Source organism: Megalobrama amblycephala, linkage group LG13 (genome assembly GCF_018812025.1).
Source record: "Megalobrama amblycephala isolate DHTTF-2021 linkage group LG13, ASM1881202v1, whole genome shotgun sequence".
Lineage (NCBI taxonomy): Eukaryota > Metazoa > Chordata > Actinopteri > Cypriniformes > Xenocyprididae > Megalobrama > Megalobrama amblycephala.
In genome coordinates, this window is record NC_063056.1 from 764,156 (window position 1) to 782,649 (window position 18,494).

The 18,494-nt window shown below is 35.1% G+C and overlaps 1 pseudogene; it reads right to left on the reverse strand.

Moving 5' to 3' along the window:
* Nucleotides 1-9,777: 9,777 nt before the first annotated feature.
* LOC125243289 lies at nt 9,778-18,036 on the reverse strand (annotated as a pseudogene).
* Nucleotides 18,037-18,494: the final 458 nt, after the last annotated feature.

Sequence of the window (18,494 nt, forward strand, 5' to 3'; positions counted from 1 at the left end):
AGACCTTCGTTCATCTTCAGAACACAAATTAAGATATTTTAGTTGAAATCCGATGGCTCAGTGAGGCCTGCATAGGAAGCAATGACATTTCCTCTCTCAAGATCCATTAATGTACTAAAAACATATTTAAATCAGTTCATGTGAGTACAGTGGTTCAATATTAATATTATAAAGCCACGAGAATATTTTTGGTGCACCAAAAAAACAAAATAACGACTTTAGTGATGGCCGATTTCAAAACACGGAGCACAGTGAATCAGTGTGTCGAATCATGAATCGGATCCCGGGTCAAACTGCTGAAATCACGTGACTTTGGTGCTCCGAAACGCTGATTCGACGCAAAAGATTCATAACGCTCCGAAGCTTCCTGAAGCAGTTTTTTGAAATCGGCCATCACTATATAAGTACGTTATTTAAAATATTCTCATCTCTTTATAATATTAATATTGAACCACTGTACTCACATGAACTGATTTAAATATGTTTTTAGTACATTAATGGATCTTGAGAGAGGAAATGTCATTGCTGGCTATGCAGGCCTCACTGAGCCATCGGATTTCAACTAAAATATCTTAATTTGTGTTCTGAAGATGAATGAAGGTCTTATGGGTGTGGAACGACATGAGAGTGAGTAATAAATGACATTATTTTCATTTTTGGGTGAACTAACCCTTTAAGTCTTAATTTTTGAGTGTAGCATAATTCAAATTATGAAAAGAAAAAAGCCTGTATGTGACCTCAAAATAAAGTGTAATCCTAAAGTGTTTTTTAAGTGTAATTTCTGTAGAGGCTAAAATGGACATTTCCATAGAAAGACCTTTAAAGGGATAGTTGACCCAAAAATGAAAAAGCTGTCATAATTTACTCACCCTCAAGTTGTTCCAAATCTGTATAAACTTCTTTGGTCTGTTGAATACAAAGGAAGATATTTTGAAGAAAGTTTGTAACCAGGCTACTTTGGGGCACCATTGACTTCCATAGTAGGAAAAAAAAAAGAAAATTGATCGAAAGTGAAAGTTCCCTTTGCGGTCGGATCGCGCGTTCCTGTTCTCCCATTCGCGATTTCTACCACTGGAAAAACCCACAGCACTGATCTAAATAATACCATGCTATACATAATTTTGTTTTAAAAAGAAGTTTCTTCTGCTCACCAAGGCTGCATTTATTTAATTAAAAATAGAGTAAAAACTGTAATATTGTGAAATGTTATTACAAATTAAAACCGTTTGCTATTTGAATATTTTACAAAGTATTTTTACAAAGTAGCATCATTACTCCAATCTTCAGTGTCACATGATCCTTCAGAAATCATTCTAATATGATGATTTGATATTCAAGAAACATTTATAATTATTATCAATGTTGAAAACAGTTTTACTTTTACAATGCAATACTTTTGTAGAATATGTAAAAAAAAATTCAGGATTTCTTGATGAATAGAAAGTTCAAAAGAACAGCATTTATCTGAAATACAAAGCTTTTGCAACATTATACACTACCGTTCAAAAGTGTGGGGACAGTAAGAATTTAAAAAAAAAAAATTTGTTAAAGTTAAAGAAATTAATACTATTATTCAGCAAGGATGCATTAAATCAATCAAAAGTGACAGTAAAGACATTTATAATGATACAAAAGATTATATTTCAAATAAATGCTGTTCTTTTGAACTTTCTATTCATCAAAGAATCCTGAAAAACAATGTACTCAAATATTTTGTACAATTATACTATTTTGTAATATTTTGTACTGCTGCTCAATTGCGACTTTATATCTCAGAATTCTGACTTTATATCTCAGAATTCTGCCTTTTTATCACGCAATTGCGACTTTATATCTCAGAATTCTGACTTTTTATCACGCAATTGCGACTTTATATCTCAGAATTCTGACTTTTTATCACGCAATTGCGACTTTATATCTCAGAATTCTGACTTTATAACTCGCAATTGTGACTTTATATCTCAGAATTCTGACTTTTTATCACGCAATTGCGACTTTATATCTCAGAATTCTGACTTTTTATCACGCAATTGCGACTTTATATCTCAGAATTCTGACTATAACTAGCAATTGTGACTTTATATCTCAGAATTCTGACTTTTTATCACGCAATTGTGACTTTATATCTCAGAATTCTGACTTTTTATCACGCAATTGTGACTTTATATCTCAGAATTCTGACTTTTTTCACGCAATTGTGACTTTATATCTCAGAATTCTGACTTTTTATCACGCAATTGTGACTTTATATCTCAGAATTCTGACTTTTTATCACGCAATTGCGACTTTATATCTCAGAATTCTGACTTTATAACTAGCAATTGTGACTTTATATCTCAGAATTCTGACTTTTTATCACGCAATTGCGACTTTATATCTCAGAATTCTGACTTTTTATCACGCAATTGCGACTTTATATCTCAGAATTCTGACTATAACGCAATTGGACTTTATATCTCAGAATTCTGACTTTTTATCACGCAATTGCGACTTTATATCTCAGAATTCTGACTTTTTATCACGCAATTGCGACTTTATATCTCAGAATTCTGACTATAACGCAATTGCGACTTTATATCTCAGAATTCGACTTTTTATCACGCAATTGTGACTTTATATCTCAGAATTCTGACTTTTATCACGCAATTGCGACTTTATATTCAGAATTCTGACTTTTAACGCAATTGCGACTTTATATCTCAGAATTCTGACTTTTTATCACGCAATTGCGACTTTATATCTCAGAATTCTGACTTTTTATCACGCAATTGCGACTTTTTTATCACGCAATTGCGACTTTATATCTCAGAATTCGACTTTTACTACAATGACTTTATATCTCAGAATTCTGACTTTTTATCACGCAATTGCGACTTTATATCTCAGAATTCTGACTTTTTATCACGCAATTGCGACTTTATATCTCAGAATTCTGACTTTTTCACGCAATTGCGACTTTATATCTCAGAATTCTGACTTTTTATCACGCAATTGCGACTTTATATCTCAGAATTCTGACTTTTTCACGCAATTGCGACTTTATATCTCAGAATTCTGACTTTATACTCGCAATTGCGACTTTATATCTCAGAATTCTGACTTTTTATCACGCAATTGCGACTTTATATCTCAGAATTCTGACTTTTTATCACGCAATTGCGACTTTATATCTCAGAATTCTGACTTTTATCACGCAATTGCGACTTTATATCTCAGAATTCTGACTTTATATCACGCAATTGCGACTTTATATCTCAGAATTCTGACTTTATAACTCGCAATTGCGACTTTATATCTCAGAATTCTGACTTTTTATCACGCAATTGCGACTTTATATCTCAGAATTCTGACTTTATATCTCGCAATTGCGACTTTTATCTCAGAATTCTGACTTTATATCACGCAATTGCGACTTTTATCTCAGAATTCTGACTTTATATCACGCAATTGCGACTTTATATCTCAGAATTCTGACTTTATATCTCGCAATTGCGACTTTGTATCTCAGAATTCTGACTTTATATCACGCAATTGCGACTTTATATCTCAGAATTCTGACTTTATATCTCGCAATTGCGACTTTGTATCTCAGAATTCTGACTTTATATCACGCAATTGCGACTTTGTATCTCAGAATTCTGACTTTATATCTCGCAATTGCGACTTTGTATCTCAGAATTCTGACTTTATATCTCGCAATTGCGACTTTATATCTCAGAATTCTGACTTTATATCTCGCAATTGCGACTTTATATCTCAGAATTCTGACTTTATATCACGCAATTGCGACTTTTATCTCAGAATTCTGACTTTATCACGCAATTGCGACTTTTATCTCAGAATTCTGACTTTATATCTCGCAATTGCGACTTTGTATCTCAGAATTCTGACTTTTATCACGCAATTGCGACTTTATATCTCAGAATTCTGACTTTATATCTCGCAATTGCGACTTTGTATCTCAGAATTCTGACTTTATATCACGCAATTGCGACTTTATATCTCAGAATTCTGACTTTATATCTCGCAATTGCGACTTTATATCTCAGAATTCTGACTTTTATCACGCAATTGCGACTTTATATCTCAGAATTCTGACTTTATATCACGCAATTGCGACTTTATATCTCAGAATTCTGACTTTATAACTCGCAATTGCGACTTTATATCTCAGAATTCTGACTTTATATCTCGCAATTGCGACTTTATATCTCAGAATTCTGACTTTTATCACGCAATTGCGACTTTTTATCTCAGAATTCTGACTTTATATCACGCAATTGCGACTTTATATCTCAGAATTCTGACTTTATAACTCGCAATTGCGACTTTATATCTCAGAATTCTGACTTTTTATCACGCAATTGCGACTTTATATCTCAGAATTCTGACTTTATCACGCAATTGCGACTTTATATCTCAGAATTCTGACTTTTTATCACGCAATTGCGACTTTATATCTCAGAATTCTGACTTTTTATCACGCAATTGCGACTTTATATCTCAGAATTCTGACTATAACTAGCAATTGCGACTTTATATCTCAGAATTCTGACTTTTTATCACGCAATTGCGACTTTATATCTCAGAATTCTGACTTTTTATCACGCAATTGCGACTTTATATCTCAGAATTCTGACTTTTATCACGCAATTGCGACTTTATATCTCAGAATTCTGACTTTATAACTAGCAATTGCGACTTTATATCTCAGAATTCTGACTTTTTATCACGCAATTGCGACTTTATATCTCAGAATTCTGACTTTTTATCACGCAATTGCGACTTTATATCTCAGAATTCTGACTTTATAACTAGCAATTGTGACTTTATATCTCAGAATTCTGACTTTTATCACGCAATTGCGACTTTATATCTCAGAATTCTGAGTTTTTATCACGCAATTGCGACTTTATATCTCAGAATTCTGACTTTATAACTAGCAATTGTGACTTTATATCTCAGAATTCTGACTTTTATCACGCAATTGCGACTTTATATCTCAGAATTCTGACTTTATAACTAGCAATTGCGACTTTATATCTCAGAATTCTGACTTTTTATCACGCAATTGCGACTTTATATCTCAGAATTCTGACTTTTTATCACGCAATTGCGACTTTATATCTCAGAATTCTGACTTTATAACTCGCAATTGCGACTTTATATCTCAGAATTCTGACTTTTTATCACGCAATTGCGACTTTATATCTCAGAATTCTGACTTTATATCACGCAATTGCGACTTTATATCTCAGAATTCTGACTTTTATCACGCAATTGCGACTTTATATCTCAGAATTCTGACTTTTTATCACGCAATTGCGACTTTATATCTCAGAATTCTGACTTTTTATCACGCAATTGCGACTTTATATCTCAGAATTCTGACTTTATAACTCGCAATTGCGACTTTATATCTCAGAATTCTGACTTTATATCACGCAATTGCGACTTTATATCTCAGAATTCTGACTTTTTATCACGCAATTGCGACTTTATCTCTCAGAATTCTGACTTTATAACTCGCAATTGCGACTTTATATCTCAGAATTCTGACTTTATATCACGCAATTGCGACTTTATATCTCAGAATTCTGACTTTTTATCACGCAATTGCGACTTTATATCTCAGAATTCTGACTTTATAACTCGCAATTGCGACTTTATATCTCAGAATTCTGACTTTATATCACGCAATTGCGACTTTATATCTCAGAATTCTGACTTTTTATCACGCAATTGCGACTTTATATCTCAGAATTCTGACTTTTTATCACGCAATTGCGACTTTATATCTCAGAATTCTGACTTTATAACTCGCAATTGCGACTTTATATCTCAGAATTCTGACTTTTTATCACGCAATTGCGACTTTATATCTCAGAATTCTGACTTTATATCACGCAATTGCGACTTTATATCTCAGAATTCTGACTTTTTATCACGCAATTGCGACTTTATATCTCAGAATTCTGACTTTTTATCACGCAATTGCGACTTTATATCTCAGAATTCTGACTTTTTATCACGCAATTGCGACTTTATATCTCAGAATTCTGACTTTATATCACGCAATTGCGACTTTGTATCTCAGAATTCTGACTTTATATCTCGCAATTGCGACTTTGTATCTCAGAATTCTGACTTTATATCACGCAATTGCGACTTTGTATCTCAGAATTCTGACTTTATATCACGCAATTGCGACTTTATATCTCAGAATTCTGACTTTATAACTCGCAATTGCGACTTTATATCTCAGAATTCTGACTTTATATCTCGCAATTGCGACTTTGTATCTCAGAATTCTGACTTTATATCACGCAATTGCGACTTTGTATCTCAGAATTCTGACTTTATATCACGCAATTGCGACTTTATATCTCAGAATTCTGACTTTATAACTAGCAATTGCGACTTTATATCTCAGAATTCTGACTTTTTATCACGCAATTGCGACTTTATATCTCAGAATTCTGACTTTATAACTAGCAATTGTGACTTTATATCTCAGAATTCTGACTTTTTATCACGCAATTGCGACTTTATATCTCAGAATTCTGACTTTTTATCACGCAATTGCGACTTTATATCTCAGAATTCTGACTTTATAACTAGCAATTGTGACTTTATATCTCATAATTCTGACTTTTATCACGCAATTGCGACTTTATATCTCAGAATTCTGAGTTTTTATCACGCAATTGCGACTTTATATCTCAGAATTCTGACTTTATAACTAGCAATTGTGACTTTATATCTCAGAATTCTGACTTTTTATCACGCAATTGCGACTTTATATCTCAGAATTCTGACTTTATATCACGCAATTGTGACTTTATATCTCAGAATTCTGACTTTATATCACGCAATTGCGACTTTATATCTCAGAATTCTGACTTTTTATCACGCAATTGCGATTTTATATCTCAGAATTCTGACTTTTTATCACGCAATTGCGACTTTATATCTCAGAATTCTGACTTTATAACTCGCAATTGCGACTTTATATCTCAGAATTCTGACTTTTTATCACGCAATTGCGACTTTATATCTCAGAATTCTGACTTTTTATCACGCAATTGCGACTTTATATCTCAGAATTCTGACTTTTTATCACGCAATTGCGACTTTATATCTCAGAATTCTGACTTTATATCACGCAATTGCGACTTTATATCTCAGAATTCTGACTTTATAACTCGCAATTGCGACTTTGTATCTCAGAATTCTGACTTTATATCACGCAATTGCGACTTTGTATCTCAGAATTCTGACTTTATATCACGCAATTGCGACTTTGTATCTCAGAATTCTGACTTTATATCACGCAATTGCGACTTTATATCTCAGAATTCTGACTTTATAACTCGCAATTGCGACTTTATATCACAGAATTCTGACTTTATATCACGCAATTGCAACTTTATATCTCAGAATTCTGACTTTAGTGGCAGAAATGGGCTTCCATACGTCCACGCCTGACTGCAAAATGGAAATATTTTTTTCGACTTTCTAACATTTACAGATGGAGAATATGTCTGTGAAATGTAAATTATGCACCGAGTAATTTATTAAATGTCACTTCAGCTTAAAAAAAAATTATTAATACAGGTATGTTTGTTTCCACCAATTGCTGCACAAGTTAAAGTTACGTATGATGACGAAAGCACGTTAGTGCGAGCCCTCCCGGAACCCATAGAGATTGCATTGCAGTGCCTGCAGTTCGAAAAAAAAAAGTTCTTTGAATGGAAGTCTATGGGAGCAGTCGGGCCAAATCTCGGCCAGACTGAAATGCCCAAAAAGAGGCGGTACTCCACAGAGCGTGACTCGGCGCTGATTGGACTATATCCATAGGCAGAACAAACAGCCTAGCAGTGACATCTAGCGTAACTCTGTGGTTGAATGTGATTGAAAAATCCGTCACTTTTCTCACTTTGGTGGTGCGTCGCCCTATTGCCCTAATGAAGAAACCACCCCTGGTATAATGTCTGAACACCAAGAAGTTTTTATTTGAACATCACAGCGAAAAACACTGACAAAGAGTTGTTGTTCATTAAAACATATTTACTAGCATCCAACATTTTGGAAAGAGGCTGAATAATTGACAAAACGTTTTGGACAACTTCACACAGGTTGATTGCGATCAGTATACTTCTGATTGTCGATTCTGAACACTGTTAACGTAGGCTATTTTATCAAAAACAACAAAATGTTACCCAGAATGCATTGTTTTCTATGGTATATTACTGCTTTAATGGAAAATGAAATGTTACGGTTAGAATTTGGCCATGTTTTTACAAACCCGATTCCAAAAAAAGTTGGGACACTGTACAAATTGTGAATAAAAACAAAATACAATAATCTGGAAGTTTCAAATTTCAATATTTTATTCAGAATACAACATAGATGACATATCAAATGTTTAAACTGAGAAAATGTATCATTTTAAGGGAAAAATAAGTTGATTTTAAATTTCATGGCATCAACACATCTCAAAAAAGTTGGGACAAGGCCATGTTTACCACTGTGTGGCATCCCCTCTTCTTTTTATAACAGTCTGCAAACGTCTGGGGACTGAGGAGACAAGTTGCTCAAGTTTAGGAATAGGAATGTTGTCCCATTCTTGTCTAATACAGGCTTCTAGTTGCTCAACTGTCTTAGGTCTTCTTTGTCGCATCTTCCTCTTTATGATGCGCCAAATGTTTTCTATGGGTGAAAGATCTGGACTGCAGGCTGGCCATTTCAGTACCCGGATCCTTCTTCTGCGCAGCCATGATGTTGTAATTGATGCAGTATGTGGTCTGGCATTGTCATGTTGGAAAATGCAAGGTCTTCCCTGAAAGAGACGACGTCTGGATGGGAGCATATGTTGTTCTAGAACTTGGATATACCTTTCAGCATTGATGGTGCCTTTCCAGATGTGTAAGCTGCCCATGTCACGCGCACTCATGCAACCCCATACCATCAGAGATGCAGGCTTCTGAACTGAGCGCTGATAACAACTTGGGTTGTCCTTGTCCTCTTTAGTCCGGGTGACATGGCGTCCCAGTTTTCCAAAAAGAGCTTCAAATTTTGATTCATCTGACCACAGAACAGTTTTCCACTTTGCCACAGTCCATTTTAAATGAGCCTTGGCCCAGAGAAAACGCCTGCGCTTCTGGATCATGTTTAGATATGGCTTCTTTTTTGACCTATAGAGTTTTAGCCGGCAACGGCGAATGGCACGGTGGATTGTGTTCACCGACAATGTTTTCTGGAAGTATTCCTGAGCCCATGTTGTGATTTCCATTACAGTAAGCATTCCTGTATGTGATGCAGTGCCGTCTAAGGGCCCGAAGATCACGGGCATCCAGTATGGTTTTCTGGCCTTGACCCTTACGCACAGAGATTGTTCCAGATTCTCTGAATCTTTGGATGATATTATGCACTGTAGATGATGATAACTTCAACTTTTTGCAATTTTTCTCTGAGAAACTCCTTTCTGATATTGCTCCACTATTTTTGGCCGCAGCATTGGGGGAATTGGTGATCCTCTGCCCATCTTGACTTCTGAGAGACACTGCCACTCTGAGAGGCTCTTTTTATACCCAATCATGTTGCCAATTGACCTAATAAGTTGCAAATTGGTCCTCCAGCTGTTCCTTATATGTACATTTAACTTTTCCGGCCTCTTATTGCTACCTGTCCCAACTTTTTTGGAATGTGTAGCTCTCATGAAATCCAAAATGAGCCAATATTTGGCATGACATTTCAAAATGTCTCACTTTCAAGATTTGATATGTTATCTATAATCTATTGTGAATAAAATATAAGTTTATGAGATTTGTAAATTATTGCATTCCTTTTTTGTTCACAATTAGTACAGTGTCCCAACTTTTTTGGAATCAGGTTTGTACATCACAGTTTTAAGTTCACTGATGAAATTGATAATGTATAAAATCACTTATTGAATCAGTTCAAGATACGATAGGCCTATGAACTGTGCCTGTGTGTTTGCCAGTTTCCCATTTGAATACAAATAGATGGAGGAGCCTGGATTGGATGAATCAGAGATGGCAGAAATAATGTAGAGGAAATTACGTTGGAATTTAGGGAGTGGAATTGGTAATTTATGCACCATGTCCAGGGTTGATTGGTATGATATGTATGAATCTCTGATGATTCTGATGTTTTCTCTCAGCTTTGTGATGATATCAGAATCTTTAAACCACTTTCCGACAGAAGCCACAGAAACCATGTTTTGTTCCCCATATGGCTCTTTAAACCTGTCAGTTTTTAGGTACTCATTCAAGGCTGAAAGATATGGGTCTTCATACTTCAGAGAAGTGAGGGCCAAGCACAACACTAAAGAAAATTGAGGATTAATAATAATGCTGTTGAGATGGTCTGAGTCTTCAAATGTAAACCCTTCCAGTGACTTGGTAACAGAACTCAAGAGGTCAAGTTCAGACTTTGCATCATCTAACCACTGGTTAAGCTTGTCAGTCCTGAGTGGGGAGCTCCTGTGGATCTTCAGGATGTCTTCCAGAGACTTCTCCTCCATCTCTCCTCCTCGAATAGCAGGCAAGACCCTGTTGACTGCTTTCAGTAGCATTGCCTTGTAAATGCTAAACGAGTTCTGAAATGAGTGCAGCCTCTCTTTAATGTCTTTGAAACTGTTAACCAGTGTGTTTTCTGACAGCTCATTGTATGTCATCTCTGTTTCTCCCAGCTCCTTGATTATAGCTTCAGTTTCAAAAGCCACACGTGTACTGATTTCTCTCTCTACCTGAGCTGCCTTTGAGTTCAAAAGATGAAGAGGATAAAGCCAGACTTTTACGGGAACTTGATTCTGTGGATCCTTCAGCAGAGTGGGGAGCGTCTTGTACAAACTCAAGGCCTCCATGTATGTGGTAGGGTTCTGCTCAAGGCGGACGTCACCGTGAAATGTGCAGGTGATCTTCTCTGCCATTTTCTTTTCAGCATCTGTCATTTTTAAAGCTGCATTTGCCTCACTAGAAAAAGCAGGGATTTTTTTGACCATGGCATCCAGTTATCCCTCAATCTCCTGCTTGTTTTCCTCTTCTGAAAACTTCCGATCAAACACCATGAATGCCTGAGCTCCATACAGCACAGCAACGACCACATGAGTTGCAGTTTTCTGGTCAAACACCTGAGGGTAGGTGAACCGGCCCAGCTGGGACATAGTGAGCTGTTCATATCTTGTGGTTTCACTATAAAACATTGTAACTCTGGACTGTTGGTGTGAGGATTTGGTGTCACGCAAGAACTTGCCAGATCCATCCACATTCACCAGCCCTCCCAAGAAACTGGTCTTCAGGGAAGCACTTACATCGAGGAGATTGAATTTACTTGAGAGAGAGTCAGAGCTACTGAACTTCAAATTTGTCAGGGGCTGTGGACGACGGTCCAAATCTTCACTCAGTGATTTCTTATTCCACAGAGTAACACCTGAAAGGAGAAATGACTTTAACCGTTACTCTATGTATGAAAAGTGTAGGTTGGATGGTTTAGTGATGGGTAAACATGCAGGTTTGTTAGTATTTTTACACATTGTCTGGTAAGTGGTGTTTTGAAAAGTGTGATGAAGGAAATGTTTTTTAGGTAGATGCAGCACCTGGAATGAAGGAATCCCTGCGGCAGTCATACAGCATACCAGGAAACAGAGGTCTTCCTAGAGCTGCCACTTCCATCAACTCTGATGGCAGGTTAAAAATATGCAAAGAGAAAAGATCAATAAGTTTTTATAACAATTGTTTGTGATCATGAAAATTGTTTAAGAGATTAGAAATGTGTTAAAAATATAGCTATTTGATCACAGAACCTCCTGAGGCCTAGACCAAGCTACATATGCCACCAAGCTGATGAAACAGAAAAGTGCTCATATGTTGCTGCCTCTGTACAGAATCTTCTTGTATATTCTTCTAGTACAGAATATCTGGATCAAAACACAGGTGAAGAAGAGGAGACAAGTGATAGAAGATTACTTACGCACATGTAAAACAACATCATCAAACATTAAACAGCATATAAATCAAAACTGCCTGATGTTACTGAATGACATGTTGACCCAGGACAATACAGGACTGTGAAGCTTTGAGGGTGTTGATGGTCTTGATCTACTCCATCTGTGTTTTCATCATCCTTCTGAATCCCATGGATGTAGTCTTTGACAAAGATGTGATTTTCTCAGATTTTTGTTTAAAATGTTGCTTTTTTTAATAAAACTTACCCACATTCAAGTGTTGATGAAAAATAATGCATGAAGCAAGAGTACAATCACAACACCATCAAAATAGTGTCCAGCTTAGTAAGGACATCATTTTTTCCAATTATTTAAGAAAAGTGTTTTTGCCTCTCAATCTGGGGATCCATTTTACTGAGTCGGCCCTGTACACTCTCTGTTCGCGGCATGCCGAGGTTCAGACCAAGGAAAACAGCAAGTGGAGTTGATTAATTGTTCTGGATAATATGGATGTAGTGGATATTTAATAGTTTTAACTATATCCATATTCTCTGGAGTTTATTGTGGTCATTGGTATTTATATGAAGGTATTATGTTGTATTATGTATTATGTTGTTACGATCGCCCCCGCATGTGGGAGCAGATGTAACATTTGACTTCCAATGTTTCAATCAATACTCTAACATTGCTTGTAAAAACATTTGGTGACTGTAAACAAGTAGAACACAGATACAAGTTACTGACATAAAAGAAATTTGAACCACTGAATTTGTGGACGTGAAATAAAATGGACCGAAGATTGCCTGCTGAATATTATAGGTTGTATTTTTAAACAGAATAAATATTTTTGAAGTGAGTTACAATCTGAAAGGTGAATATGGATAATTGAATTTTTAACAATGAAAATGTATGTGAAATGTTTTGAATTGAAATATACAACCATGTTGCCTATATAAGACTGGTTCACTCATTCATTCCCTGCCTAGTATTGAAGCCTGTTGTACTGCATTTCTGGACCTTGTTCCCTGGATGGTTGTTATTTCTATGTTCCCTGGATTTCCTTGTTTTTGCTTTATCCCTGGACTTTATCTTTATTTGGACTGCTCACCTGTGTATGACCTTTGCCTGGCTTTTGGACTACAATTGTGGATTATCCTCTCAGTAAAACACTGCATTTGGACCATCCACCCTTTGTGTTTCAGAGCAGTCATTACAAATATGGTATAGGCCTAATTTAATTTGACTCATAACTCATAAATGATGAATGTGACAATGTTTTCGTTTTCGACATATCACATATCAGTGAGTGAACTTGTGCATATTTTAAAACAACATATTGTTTGCAAATAGTTTCAAATGATTACTTCACAACTGCAGTAGAACTTATTTTACCATTTTTACTTTTATTCCCTTAATCTTTTTATTACTCAATAATTATTTAATTAATTTAAAGCATCCCTGCCACACTCTGCCTATGATGATATTGTAGGGAGCACACCCTAGGAAGTAAAATTAGCTCACATGAAATATTTATAGGGAATTATAAAGAGTTGTTTAGTTTACAGCAACGCAACTGAGTCGACCAGCATTCATTTGCTCGAGCTGTAATAAGCTCTGGTAATCGATATAAATATCCAACAATCGTGAAAACACTGATTAAAGCACGGTAACTTAAGATCGACAGTTTAAGACATTAAATTTTAGAAGCACATAATACAAGACACTTTCTTTTAAAAAACTACAAGAGACTTTATTTATTCTAACACAAACTAATCTAACACATATACACGCACACATTCATACGCGTACGTAAGGAAATGAGAAAGAGATTTAAGAGAGGGAGTGATATGATGAACAGAATTCCTAGCCCTCTACCGCACGCATTATGATAAATTTATAAAAAAAAAAAAATTTGACTCTTTTTCTTTTCTTACAATTGCTTAACTTGAAGTGCTGTAAAAAAAAAAAATTGGAAAAAAATATTATTTTAAGGTACTTTATGATATGTTGCCATATGGCAACAACGCGCAATAGTGGAAATAACTTAAAATAAGTGTAAGTGTATATAGTTAATATTTTTCCTCAGAAATGTTGTTTGTATTGAATTAATTGGTGCTATTATAAGCTTTAGCAGTAAATATAAACAACACCTTATACTTATTTTCCAACATCTTGGGCTTTTATTTATTCTATTCTCCTTTTGCTGAATAATTATTTATATTCTTTGAATTTCATTACGTTTTTCGTGAATATGATTTAAATTGCAAATGTAGACAGTTAAAAACAAATCTAATACTGTTCATCATGTATCATAAAACATTGACATAAAACCAAAAATATTGTAATTCATGAAAATTAAACATTACGCAATCTTATGAGAGGAAGGTTATGAACATGAATCCCCCATAATCCTTGAAACTCACCTTTTTTTCTGTACGAAACTTCAAAAAACATTTTTTTTCAGAGGTGAGGCACACGTACACATCACATTTGATGTTCTTCACCCTAACAATACACTTACATCCACTTGCACCTGCCTTTTTGAGACACAATGGTAGGCCAGTGGTAGGTCTGGGCCAGTATACTGGCTGTGGTGGCAGATCTCTGATGTTGATTTAATCCATAATACAAATGTCATGGCAGTCCTTAACATACGACTAATCAACATTATATCACTGGCATTAATGTTGTTATTGTTATAGCTTAACAGACTGCAGCTGGCCTTTGCTAGCTATCTAACCTATTATAATAAAGTCATTCCATTATTGCGCAGTGTTGCCATATGGCAACACAGACATTTTATCGATTTACCAAAAACTAATTTCATAAATTTTTTTTGAGTGGTGAATATGTCATCATAACTTACCTGATGTTAACATTTTTTTTGTGAATGTGACATGGGCGGGTCCTTGTTTGTTACTGACGTTTTAGTTTGCTTTCAGCAACTACATACAAGAGACGGCAGTCTGTCAGAAAATCGCGCCACAGAAAAAAATTGCATGTCATGTGACTTAACCAAAGCACATCATTGGCTAAACTAAGGTCTTCTCTTACCAACAAAAAAAAAACGAGAATGTTCTGTTAAAGAGACAGTGGCAAGGAAATGAACACAAAGTGTATGTTGCCATATGGCAACACTATGCAGTAGACCACAATTTCTATTAAATTGAATATGATACATTTTAAACAGATTTCATTCAAGCCAGGATTTAGGAAAGAGGAAAAGAATTAAATCAATTCCAAATAAATCAGTCATTCAAGAGTTATCACATTTACATGATTTGTGAGTGTTCTAAAGCAAAACTGGTTACAGGTAGCCTAGTATTAAAATGTATGCAGTTAAAAGATGTTTGATAAGTCCATTTAAAATTGTTTGGAACAATTTTGATGCAGTTTTAGAACGGTCTTCTTTGGTTTTTCTGTGAAGTTAGGAAACAAAAGGTCTGCATTGTCTCTGTCCTTTTGATCTGGTGATCAAAGACTCTTTATCTTCTAGGTGTCCATTTGGTGTCACAAATGGCTGAGTTTATCACTTCTGCCAGGAAGCATGGGGTGTTATAAAAGTAATTAAGCAAAGATTTTCCTGTAGATGGCAGGAGCTGGAATTTCAATTCTGAATTAGAATTATGTTTTGAAAGAATCATCTGAATGATTCATTTGTCTGGTTCGTCCACAGATCCTACATTATGAATGCATTTATTTGAATGAATTCTGATAACGAGAGAGCAAGAGAGAGAGAGTGTGCGAGAGTATGAAGCTGGAAAGTTATCACCTCATTGCTGAGAAATATATAATGTTTTCAGCAGTGAAGCTTATTTTATTAAATTCACCGGATATAGGTTGAAAACCATCTGCTGAATGTGTGCGCGCGAGCAATTTCTTTCCTATAGGAAAAAATATCTACATATATAGACAAAGTCTATAAATTCCCACCTACCTCAATAAAAAAAAGTTTTAGTGCGAGTGCATACATCGTGGCTGCTTCATAATGCAACATTAAAATAATTTTTATAGGCAAACGTGTCGCCTTGTGGTGGCTTGGAATTCCAATGAGTATCAGATATGCTTGTTTAGACATGTCGCATGTCCAGAGATCGGATATGTATCTGATTTAAACCACATTTGGAAGTGGCTCAGATCAGATGAGAAAAAAACAGATCTTTGTGTTTACAATTGTGTGCAACAAATTCCGATCTGTGTCAGATGTGAGCAAAAAATCAGATTTTTTTGGGGCCAATGTAAACGCAGCCATTGTTAGTTAGGCCTACTGTAGTAATAACTATAAATTATGCATAAATACATGCAATTAACCCTAAACCAAACCCTCATCCTAAACCTAAATACATCTAGTTAATTATTAATACACTGTAATACTGACATCTTAAAATAAAGTGTAACCTAAAATTGCGGTGCTTCTAATTAAGTGATAAAAAGCAGTTTCAAATGTTGTACACACAGCCTACTCATCTTTGCATCAATAAAATGTGCAACATTTTGTTTTACTACCAAAAATATGCAATATCTAATTAATTAAACTTACAGTGGAATGTGTTCATCTATTTAGCTGCACGCGAGTTCCCCAACATAATGCATGATGGGATACGATTAGCTTAACATAGTGTGGGTTTAGTGTGCGTTAAGGGCACTGCACTTTGGCATTTTTAAGATATGGGACAGTCTTGCACACTTACTTCCTGTCACGTGCACACACTCTCAATTCCACAAGTGTGGGTATTTGGACAAGGCACAAGTATTTAAATGTTGAGCAGCAAGCTATTTGGCTACTGATATAGCAGGAACGATGTGATTTCAAGCAGATTTAGTTAAGGACCTTAACAGCCTATCAGTTTCATGACAGAAATGTGTATTTTGTAACACCAGTAACACCTCACCTGGAATTCCTCTGGGTGCTCTAACAGTTTGTTCGTTTAAAGGTCCAATCTCATCAGGATTCTGTTGTAACATTTCCTATTTTTGAAGAAAATGTTCATTAAATCATTTTCTTAAAAAATGAAGAAAACAAACTTATGCAGATTTTTTTTTTTTTTTTTAAATCCCTAATCTTTTGAAACACATCTGCTTCCACTTTTGTCTGAGGGAGTGTATTTACCTCTGCATTTATCACAGCAAGATACGCCAGCCACAGATACACATAAATGTAGATGCATTTCAACTGCTTCAGGTACATCAAAAGTGTCGCCATCTTAGAAAAGTTAACAAGGAATAAAAGTCATTGGAGAAGATACTTCAGTGCACTGAAATAACTGCTTTCAAGAGGAAAGGAGTTAAAGAATACATACAATATATCCACTTTCTCTATGCTAACTGTCAACCTATTTGTCATGTCAAATTCATTTTGTAGAAAAACTATTCTGGAGTTTCAGTGAAAATAAGAAGGCTGTGAAATATAAGATTAAACCACTTTTGAGCAGAAAAGTTTAAATCAAGCAAATGCAGATGTAAAAACTGTACAGTTTAAAACACTGAAATGAATCAGCCAAATGAATTTATATTTGTTTGTATGGCAGTGCTGAAAATACTACACATATTAATCAGTAAGAGTGTAACATTCTAGTCTTTTCTCTTTCAAAATGTGTTGTGCTTAACCTTTAAAATCTTGTGTATTATATGTTCCTTATATGACATTTTTGGTGTAGATTGAGGTTTCACGAAAAAAAGAAAAAAAAAAGAACCCAAGTTTAGACATTTAATTAATTCTCTCAATGTTTTAAATTTAAAGGATGGTTATTTAATTCATTGCTTAAACAAATCCAATATTAAGAAACTGAAAGGAATTCTTTCCTTTAGTTCCTTTCTAATCTGGTGATGTTTTTTTCTTCTTCATGTCTGTAAAACAGTACATTGTCTAAACAGCACATTCACACTAACATTACATGTTCATATTGTATTAAATGAATTACCTGGAGTCTCTGTTTGTCCATGGGAAGTTCAGAGATTAAATCTTCTGGTAATGTCTTCAACTGAAGTCTGAAGCTCACTGGACTTCTGTAGTGATATTTATACTCATAAAAAACTGTCCTTTACCCTTTATTGACCCAGACTCTGCTGACCCCCAAGATGAGATTTGAGATTAGCGCCTCCATTTGCACATAACAGTTCAACATTGAGGTCAGTGTCATTCGTGTTTGTGCAAAAAAGAGAGAGAGAGAGAAAAAAAAGTGGTTTAACCCTCTGGAGTCTGAGGCTGATTTGGGGCTTGGAGAAGTTTTGACATGCTCTGACATTTGTGCTTTTTTCAGTTGTTCATAAACATATAAATGACAAAAGTGTCATTACACTGTATTCAGCACAAACTAGGCTACAATAATATGTGAGGAACATGTACGTAAATGTTTGTATTTTTGAAGGAATAACGTTTATGCGTGGTTATTGAAAAAACAAAAAACTTAAGTCACTGAAATAAGGCCAAAAAAAGTATATTAAATCTGTGTTCATAAGACACAAGAATCATGTAAAAATTATGCTGCCTACTCCTTCATATAAAACAATAGAGAGATTTAAA